The 10,139-nt window shown below is 38.1% G+C and overlaps 1 protein-coding gene, 1 long non-coding RNA gene and 1 pseudogene across 2 annotated transcripts in view; 2 read left to right on the forward strand and 1 right to left on the reverse strand.

Annotated features, from left to right (window-relative positions):
- The window catches only part of LOC104726955, a 3,398-nt pseudogene extending 2,200 nt beyond the window's left edge, over nt 1–1,198 (forward strand).
- Nucleotides 1–10,139, forward strand: part of LOC104726948 — a 55,900-nt gene that overhangs the window by 16,596 nt on the left and 29,165 nt on the right. The gene's annotated exons all lie outside the window — the stretch shown is intronic.
- Nucleotides 1,602–2,567, reverse strand: LOC104726954. The gene is made up of 3 exons (XR_758142.2): nt 2,400–2,567; nt 1,961–2,009; nt 1,602–1,865 (listed from the first exon to the last, which is right to left on the reverse strand). It is a non-coding gene; the product is annotated as an uncharacterized LOC104726954 (long non-coding RNA).

A 10,139-nucleotide genomic window follows, 5' to 3' on the forward strand; every position in this document is an offset into this window, starting at 1 on the left:
CGATACATTTTAGATCTTACTCATCTTGAACCTTCGTTTTTGTCGTGCATTATCATACAACTTCGATTATATATACATATATATATAGAGAGAAATTTCACATTTTGATATATGGTTCTGTGCACATTGTCATGTTAGGAAGCTGAGTCATCAGGAGGAAGCATGTTAGACTCTTCGACGACTTCTCCATCAGCAGCCGACATACTCGCTGCTTGCAGCACTAGACCACAAGCCTCGGCCGTGGCTGTAGCTGCCGCGGCTCTGATGGACGGCGGAAGGAGGTTGCGTCCACCTCACGACCATCCTCAAAAGTGTCCTCGTTGCGAGTCAACACACACTAAGTTCTGTTACTACAATAACTATAGCCTCTCTCAGCCTCGTTACTTCTGCAAGACTTGTCGCCGTTACTGGCCCAAAGGCGGCACTCTAAGGAATATTCCAGTTGGTGGTGGATGCCGGAAAAACAAGAAACCATCTTCCTCTAATTCATCCTCCTCCACTTCTTCCGGAAAAAAGCCATCCAACATCGTTACGAATAATACCACTGATCTTATGGCGTTAGCACATTCTCATCAAAATTACCAAAACTCACCTCTAGGATTTCTTATTTTGGTGGGATGATGGGGTCTTACTCAACCCCGGAGAACAGTAACGTTGGTTTCTTGGAGAGCAAGTATGGGGGGTTTACTTTCGCAGAGCTCTAGACCTACTGATTTCCTGGACAGTAAGTATGATCTTATGGGAGTGAATAATGACAACGACCTGGTCATGGCTGATCATGGAAGTAACGGAGATCATCATCATCACATCACATGGGTCTGAATCACGGGTTAGATCTTAATAACAACAATGGTGGATTTAATGGGATTTCTCCGGGAAGCAGCTGAAATGGAGGTGGTCTCATGGATATCTCGGCATGCCAAAGACTTATGCTATTAGTTATGACCATCTAACATTATAAATTTATAATCATCAAGAAGATCATCAAAGGGTAACTACAATAACGGATGTGAAGCCAAATCCGAAGTTGTGTTATCGCTTGATTGGCAGCAAGATCAATGCTACTCCAATGGTGGTGGTAACGGAGGCGTAGGAAAATCTGACGGTGGTGGCTATATCAACGGTTTAGGTTCATCGTGGAACGGTTTGATGAATGGCTATATATGGATCCTCGACTAAAACAAACTCCTTGGTTTAATAAATTAATCAGAACGTTTTTCTCTTGTCGTAAGTAATGAGTAGTAGAGAAGCAATTAAATTTATGTACCGAGGTTTGTTTGCTTAGACAGTCTTACTTAGTTACTTTCGTAATTATTCTCGCTAGTTACGAGAGTAATCTTGATTAGGGTATTCAGAGAGATTAGAGATATATCGGTTTTGTGTGTGTTCGTGTGGTTGAGGTGTAATGTTAATACTTGATATATATACTGCTACATAATTGTCCACTTTACTTTCAATAACTAAGCTTTCATACGAATTAAAATAAACAAGTTAACATATATTCTTATTGTCATCAACTAGTAGAGAAGCAATCAAATTATATCTGACAGTGAAATGGATGATTGGCATTATAAAGAAGATAAGAAACTTTCAGATTGGAATACATCGCAAGAAGAAATTGAAAGATAGAAAAGGTAGTGCAGGCACATAAGTGTTCCACAACATAAAGTAAGTACATCATAAGTTCATTACTCTCAAGATTGAATTGTGTTCATGAATTTATATCAAAAGATCAACCTGTTGATGAATTTAGGGAATGATCGATAATGATCAAAAAGGAAGCATTACTCTGCATAACTTTGCCGCCCAGCTTCATCAATTGGTGGTGGAGTTATAAGCACAATCAACATTGTAGGTGAACATTTCTACAAAACAGAGTCATTAATGCTTCAGAACCATTCACATAAAGGAAGACGATGCAAGTGAGAGAGGATCATAGAAGCATATAAAAAAAAGAAACCTTCAAATTGCTGAACGATTCTTCTGACATTATCTTTGTACTCTGAGCCCTAAGAAAAAGAGAGTAGAGAGTAGAAAACACACTGAGATATAAGGCACACCAAAGCAACTCCACTGACAAAGAAGAGCTCTCATCATCTCAAATCTACATATTTTCATACTTGAACCAGTTCTTTCATTTCAGAGAACACTGATCATCCATGAAAATGTCATCAACAAACACATCCTAGACTTATATATCAAAACATTCAGATGTGTAATGTACTTAGAGAAACACATGGATCCAGAGGTACTCAAAGATCTATCAGATTCACACTCAAAGTCATAATCAATAATCACAATCACTACCGCAGATCTTGAAGAAAACAATCCAATCAAATCTCAAATTCAACATTGAAGACTCGAGAAAGAGAGAGAGAGAGGGAAAGAAGAGTACTGACGAGAGGGAAAATGTGATGAAGCAAGAAGAGAGCCCATCGGGGTGTCGTAGCAAGAATTGCAGCTAACCGAGAATAGAGAAGAATATCATGAAGCCTGCAGCTATCTGGACTAGAATAAGAAGCTCAGGCAGTTCAACCTGAAATAGGACTTAAGAACCTGTAAATGATATACAAAAGAAATTAATTAACATCGCCTTGTCGTTACTCTCTTAAGCTATCTTGAGATGCCCTTGGTCTTTTCCATCAAGATTATCCGTCGTCTCGGGGAACTTCAAACCAGCCGCGGTATATTTTTGACTAATATAGGATTTTGAATTTCTGGTTGCTGTCATGCTGTGTATGGGCACTGCCGCACTACAAAGTCGTTATGCATGGGAAAAAAATTAGAGGGGAACCAATTATTCCTATCGCAGTTCACAACGTGCATTATCTATAAATGATAATATTATAATACAATGTATGCCACGACAAGGGATGATGACCATAGAAAGGCGTAAATGAATTAAGCCAGTGGGGACCCTAAAAAGAGTTGCATTAATCCAAAAGGTTGATTATACGACGAGTGTGAAATTTTTAAAATGCTAGTACAAATACAAACTTAATTATACTACTAGTATTTAGTATTTACACGACCATTTTATATTTCTATGCAAGAAAAACTCACAAAGTCATTAAATTTGTCCTTTCAGATGCAAAAACTTTGAATTGTGTTTTTTTTTTACCTATTCAACAATTGTTAGAGAATTTAAAAAAAAAAAAAACAAAGAAAGAAAGAACGTGAATTAGGCTTTGACCAAGACCTCCACATATTTGCTGCTATAGTTTGACCGCACGCCACGTAGATTACTAGAGTCAAAAATGTTTAACTTCAAATAAGCATCTCGGTTTTGAATAAACCGGCACCAAACTTGTCTAAAGTCTGTGTATTCACCTAACAACAAAACCGGTTTATCATAGACCAACCGAAGATCTTTGTCGAATCAGTCAGGTGAATATATAACTTCCGTTTGGGCCTAATTTCTAAGATCCATTAAGGGTTTGTAATGGCAAATTATTAACCCATTAATAGTGGTGTCTGATGAAAATTAAAAACAACATCACCATTTGTTCAATCAATAACTGTGACGTGACGACGACATCTCCTTTTATTCTTCGGTTATATACATCAATAACTGTGACTATTCATTATTATTTTTTTTGACAGCAAAAAGAAGATAAATGTTTACAAGTTAACTAATTTATTATTAGTGAAAATTAGAACAAATTATTTCCACAAATATATGAGCTGGATGGCATTTCATTAATGAATGAAGAGAATTGTGTTATGAATTTCCCATTTATCCAAAATACAAAACAGCTTATTATTTTAATTTTTCTTTTTTTGTAAGTTCCTTTTTTATTCATCATATAGATACACACGCAAATCTTGAAATAACCCAATTACCATTTTAGCCCTTTAGTAAGCCATTGTTTCCTCTTTTTTTCATGGGCAAAAAAGGAACACACAATATTAAAAAAATAACAAAACCCTTTTATTTCGTCTTCACTAGTAGGGGGCTGTGCTGTGGAGTGGGGACGTGAAAGTATACTCTGCAGAAAGAAGGAGAAAGAGAGAAAGAGAAGGTATAATCCAAAAATCCTAACCGCCATTAAACCCTAGCTTGCTTTTTTTTGTTTTCATTCTATTTCTCTCTTCTTCTTGCAAAAGCTTAAGATTCACAATCGCCTCTTCGCGCTGATATCTTTGTTGCTTTTTTTTTTGGATTTTGTTTCCGTTTAAGTTAGTTACACTCGAGAATGGGGAAGGAATCGAAGAAGAAAGGCGGTTCGGGAGAAGGCCGTAAAGCTGGTTCTACTTCACCGGCGAGTAAGAACGACGAGGCGGTGGTAGAGAAGACGACCTCGACTCAGCCGATTCACGAGGTAACGGAAGCTAAGGTGGAATCTCCGCCGGTGAAGGGGAAGAAATCGACGACGAAAGGCGGTTCGGGAGAAGGCCGTAAAGCCGGTTCTACTTCACCGGCGAGTAAGAACGAAGAGGCGGTGGTAGAGACCTCGACGCCGATTCACGAGGTAGACAAAACGGAAGCTAAGGTGGAATCTCCCAACCGTGCGAGCCAAAAAGAGAAGGCGAAACGTGCTTCTTCTTCTCAACCACCGGTTAGTAAGCGTAAGAGATCTGAGATCACTCCCAATGCTGAGGATTTGTTGCCTCCATCCAAACCGAATGAGGTTTGTCATTTCTCTACTCACTTACTTAATCGCCTCCATCCAAACCAAATCGCCTCCAACTCTACTCACTTACTCTTTGTTGTATGGCAGAATGTTACCTTCTTTAATGTTTGTTATGTATTACATGTTTTTGTTGTATAGAAAGAGGAAGAAATTAGTCCAATCAAAAAAAAAGAAGAGTTCTAAAGGTGAACAAGCGGGATCAAGTCGAGCCAAGGCCCCAGAGGTACGTTATTCTTTAGAGACTCGATTAGTGATTCACTATGGTTGGTTTGGATAACATTTGAGAAAAAGAGTATAATAATATACTGAGCCTGATGTTTTTTTTTCTTTCTTGTAGTTAGATAAGCACCAACGTCGCAATAACATATGGTGGGACTACGACAACAAGGAGGTTCCAACAGATTTGGAACACAACCAAGTACATACGAGGATGCTGAACGCACTTCAAGCGATAGGGTTTCATGGACCCATAAAAATCCGTGCCTTTGTCGGGTACACAGATTCAAATAAACCAGACATGGGGAGCGATGTTGAAATATTCTATGCAAACAAGTGTCCTAGTACGTGTCATCTGTGTGAATTACATGTGCTATTTTTGTGAATTACCTGGGGTTTTTTATTAAGTAAAAACATAACATGAATCTGTCTGTTTTATTGCAGGACCAAAAGGAAGACCAACCACAGACAATCAAGCTGGAGATGAGTGTATGAAAGAGGAGATACAACGTTTTATTGAGGATGGCTCTCATAGCCCTGACTTAGAGAATCACCTGTTCATTTCATCTGATAAGGGATTTAGTGCAAGGTTAATGAGTTTGATGGAACATGGCTATATTGTGATGAATGTCACTGAAGGAGCTGAACAGGTTGACGGTCTTGAACACAATTGGGACAACTGGAGACTTTTTCTAGGGCTTAGTAAACAGAGAGCTTACAAAAACCCTAGTTCCAGGAAACAAGCTGAATCCAAGAAAAAGAAAAGTAAAATCAACCGGAAAGAACGCAAGAAGAAAGCTAAGGAGGCTAAGAAGAGTTTAATAGCAACTGCCGAGGTAATTTGATTTCAAAGAATTTTTTAAAAAACTTATTTCAAACAAGCAATTTGATTTGTTATATGTCTGGCCAGGATGAAAACTCACGTGTGCCTACAAGCATAAGTGAACGAGATGGTGGAAGAGTCGAAATGAGGGTCAGACTCGAGATCCACACCCAGAAGCCAGTCGTCGTTGACATCGACGATGACTCAGTTCATATTGTTGCTAAGAATGCTGACGATTTACGTCAGTTTATATGCGAGGTATTGTTTATTTTATAATAAGCTGTGTATTTTTTATTTAATAATTAATATTAAGGCTCGAGTTTTTTTTCTTTTCCAGAGACTTAAATCACCGATTGAGGATATTACTTTGGAAGAACTCCAGGACAACAACAAATGGAGAGTGGTGGTGCCCAATAAAAGCATTAGGGAGATCTATGTCGTCTTGACAAGGGCTAGGAAGACGTGAACCGGAATTTATTGTAATCAGAGATAGTTTATCACTCATCTCTGTCTCTCCTATCTCTCGAATTTAGTCTACTGTTCCGTCACTTTTGCTCTTCTTTTCTTATTGGGATTTTGATTGTGAAAATATTCGCCACTTGTTATAAGAGAGAGTTTGAAAAGTTTATTTGAATGGACCATATTGTGTATTGAGAATTGTTGATTTAGAAGATCAGGTCGACCAGGAGGAGTTGGTAGCTCTCTTGGTCTTGGAGGACTCTGTAAAACGTAAAATGGAACAGTTTTATGAAGGAACCGAAGGAACAGATATGCTTAAAATGGAGCATATCTGTTCTCCGTCTAATGGTTTGATGATAATAACAAGTTCTGCTTTCTAATTTCAGTTTGTCGTTTATCCTTTTCTAATGTTTACCCAGGTGAAAGTCGAAGACATTGAAGCATATGCTCCTAAGGACTTGCTGATTGTCACGACTGGATCACAAGTAAGTTAATCTTGTCAACTTGTGGAGTGGCTGTTGCCAGCTTTGCCTTTCTTTCTCTTTTCACTTCATTAAAATTAGGCTTTTAGCACATATGTAAAGGAATAAAGGCAATATTTGTTCCATTTTGGTTATATTTATGCAAATTGATGAATTTCTAGGGGAGAACTTGGTTTCTAATGATTTAAATTTCCCCTGTTTTGAAGGAAGAGGTTCTTAAAATAGTTAAACGGCAGCATTTTCTACCTATACATGGAGAACTTTTGTTTCTTAAGGAGCATGAGTTGCTTGGGAAGTCTACTGGGATTGGACACACTACTGTAAGTCTCTCACCAAAGATTTATATACTCATGGTAGGTAGATAGCCTACATCATCTTTAGGAGTTTGATGAAATTGGTTCAACTTTCATCTGGTAACAAAGTGCCTTGACCATGAACATAATTTCTGAGACATGTTCAATTTAAAGCATAATTTTCATGGAAGAACCAATTGATTACCTCTGAACCATTTGTAGGTGTATACTCGGGTTTTACTTATGTAATCTAACATGCTTCACTCATGCAGATGATATTATTGATAGTGCAAGACTACTGGCTGAAGAAGAAACTGCGGCATCCTAAAGTAGATGATAAGGAAAGCAGCAGAAACATGGTAGTTTACTGTTTTAAAGCGGTAGACTTGTTGGTTTAGTGCTTTAGTTCAGGTTAATGAAACAAAGTATTTTTACATGTTCAGAGGTTTTTGTTTCAGGTAGCAACTATGGTATTATTGATATTCGTTTATGAACTAAAGAGTTGGCATGTGTTAAGACTTGTCTCTTTCTCTCTATGGTCTTCTTTTGGCAGTTGATTGCATGTTTTATGTAATTCTGTAGTTCTATTGAAACGGTAAGTTTTTATATGGGGCTAGTGGATCCAGTCTTAAGCTTCAGATTTTGGATGTACTAGTTTATTTCCTTTATGTTTTGGTTTGTTAACAGCGGTGAAGGGAAAATGGAGAGACAGTTTAGAATGAACTGTATCGGTTGTGAGCTTTTTGTTTGTTATCGTGCTGAAGAGTCTTTGGAAACAACGTCTTTCATTTACATTGTTGATGGAGCACTTAGTGCTGTTGCTGCAGAAACTAACCCACAGGTACAATTGGTTTCTTATTAGTAATTTATTCAGTTGCAAGATCAAAATCTTAGATGATTAATCTGTTATGGCGGCACACAGGATGCACCTGTACAACTGGACGGTGGACTTGTTCAGGTTGCAATAGAAGTGGAAGACCGTGCACAGCGTTCAGCAATCACAAGTAAAACATAGTCATATGACTTCTTACTCACTTGACATGGATCTTCGATTAAACAGTTTGATTGGCCCATGCTTCTTCTCTATGCAGGGGTAAATGCTGATGATGTTCGTGAACTAAAGCATCAGGGGAAGAGTAGTGAACCGTCTTTTCGTAAGAGGAACGAGACAAGTTTTAGGAGAAATAGAGGTAGAGAAGACTACAAGGGTTTAGGGAAGCGGGATGATCGTTTTCTTGAAGACGAAAGTAGTGATGAGGATGTGAAGAGTTTAGCAATGGGAGGTATTGGGGATTTGCTTAGTGAAGAAGATGAGGAAGAGGACGAAGATTATGAATTTCTTAAGAAGAAAGCTGTTTCTGCTTTTGGGTTTGATAAGGAGAATGCTGTAGTAGCGGATCAAGCAAAGAATGCAGATAACTCTTATTTGACTAAGACAAGGTAACGTTGTTTCTTTTGTGTGCTGTTGAATTATCTAGAAGACAGAGTTAGGTTACTGCAAAAGTTTTCATTACTTTTTACTCTGATCACTTGGTAAAATGTTTCTTTAACAGATTCGATCAGTATCGACTGTCTCCCTTATCGCTAAAAGCAATCAAGGAAGCTGGATACGAGACAATGACTGTTGTGCAGGAAGCTACTCTTCCTGTAATTCTCAAAGGTATGTGTTTCTCTTATACTTTTTTAAATGGTGCTTATTGAATCAATGTTGCTGAAAGAAAACAACACCATGATTTAGGAAATTGTGATTCTACCATGCTTTATATGATCACAACCTGTTTCACCCTAGCAATCCAGTAGTAGAAAGAAAAGCTCACAAACTTTTTGAACCTCAATTATACTTAAAAACTTATCTTAATTTTNGCACTTAGTGCTGTTGCTGCAGAAACTAACCCACAGGTACAATTGGTTTCTTATTAGTAATTTATTCAGTTGCAAGATCAAAATCTTAGATGATTAATCTGTTATGGCGGCACACAGGATGCACCTGTACAACTGGACGGTGGACTTGTTCAGGTTGCAATAGAAGTGGAAGACCGTGCACAGCGTTCAGCAATCACAAGTAAAACATAGTCATATGACTTCTTACTCACTTGACATGGATCTTCGATTAAACAGTTTGATTGGCCCATGCTTCTTCTCTATGCAGGGGTAAATGCTGATGATGTTCGTGAACTAAAGCATCAGGGGAAGAGTAGTGAACCGTCTTTTCGTAAGAGGAACGAGACAAGTTTTAGGAGAAATAGAGGTAGAGAAGACTACAAGGGTTTAGGGAAGCGGGATGATCGTTTTCTTGAAGACGAAAGTAGTGATGAGGATGTGAAGAGTTTAGCAATGGGAGGTATTGGGGATTTGCTTAGTGAAGAAGATGAGGAAGAGGACGAAGATTATGAATTTCTTAAGAAGAAAGCTGTTTCTGCTTTTGGGTTTGATAAGGAGAATGCTGTAGTAGCGGATCAAGCAAAGAATGCAGATAACTCTTATTTGACTAAGACAAGGTAACGTTGTTTCTTTTGTGTGCTGTTGAATTATCTAGAAGACAGAGTTAGGTTACTGCAAAAGTTTTCATTACTTTTTACTCTGATCACTTGGTAAAATGTTTCTTTAACAGATTCGATCAGTATCGACTGTCTCCCTTATCGCTAAAAGCAATCAAGGAAGCTGGATACGAGACAATGACTGTTGTGCAGGAAGCTACTCTTCCTGTAATTCTCAAAGGTATGTGTTTCTCTTATACTTTTTTAAATGGTGCTTATTGAATCAATGTTGCTGAAAGAAAACAACACCATGATTTAGGAAATTGTGATTCTACCATGCTTTATATGATCACAACCTGTTTCACCCTAGCAATCCAGTAGTAGAAAGAAAAGCTCACAAACTTTTTGAACCTCAATTATACTTAAAAACTTATCTTAATTTTCTTGGTTTCTTTGGCATTTCTACTTTTTCCAGGCAAAGATGTCCTAGCTAAGGCCAAAACAGGAACTGGGAAAACTGTAGCGTTTTTGGTGAGACATACCATACACTAAGTTGGACATTTGGTAATGGATTGAACTTGTATTTGGGATCTGTGCTTATTCTGCTGATGTTTGTTTTTAAGCTTCCGTCAATTGAAGTAGCTGTCAAATCTCCTCCTACAAGCCCGGATAATAAGCGACCCCCAATTCTTGCGCTTGTGATATGTCCAACTAGAGAACTTGCCAATCAAGCTGCTACAGAAGCAAACACCTTG

This window comes from Camelina sativa, chromosome 11 (genome assembly GCF_000633955.1).
Source record: "Camelina sativa cultivar DH55 chromosome 11, Cs, whole genome shotgun sequence".
NCBI lineage: Eukaryota > Viridiplantae > Streptophyta > Magnoliopsida > Brassicales > Brassicaceae > Camelina > Camelina sativa.